This window comes from Nannospalax galili, unplaced genomic scaffold (genome assembly GCF_000622305.1).
Source record: "Nannospalax galili isolate Female #2095 unplaced genomic scaffold, S.galili_v1.0 scaffold1592, whole genome shotgun sequence".
NCBI lineage: Eukaryota > Metazoa > Chordata > Mammalia > Rodentia > Spalacidae > Nannospalax > Nannospalax galili.
Window position 1 is genome coordinate 186,263 of NW_008331804.1, and position 235 is coordinate 186,497.

Sequence of the window (235 nt, forward strand, 5' to 3'; positions counted from 1 at the left end):
GGGGAGGGGGGGAATGAGCAACCGTTGAAAATGGTTTTTGCCTCATTAAAAAGATGAACACTTTATATAAATTCAAAGTCACCGAGTTTCTCTCACACCATTAGTAGTACAAGGGCTGAGGAGTAAATTTTAAAATGCCATCTAGAATCTTTATAGGTAAGTCTGATTCTGGGGCTCAAAAGAGTGTGCAAACAGAAGTGGGGAGGGTGCTGTATAGCCAGGAATGCTGAGAAGT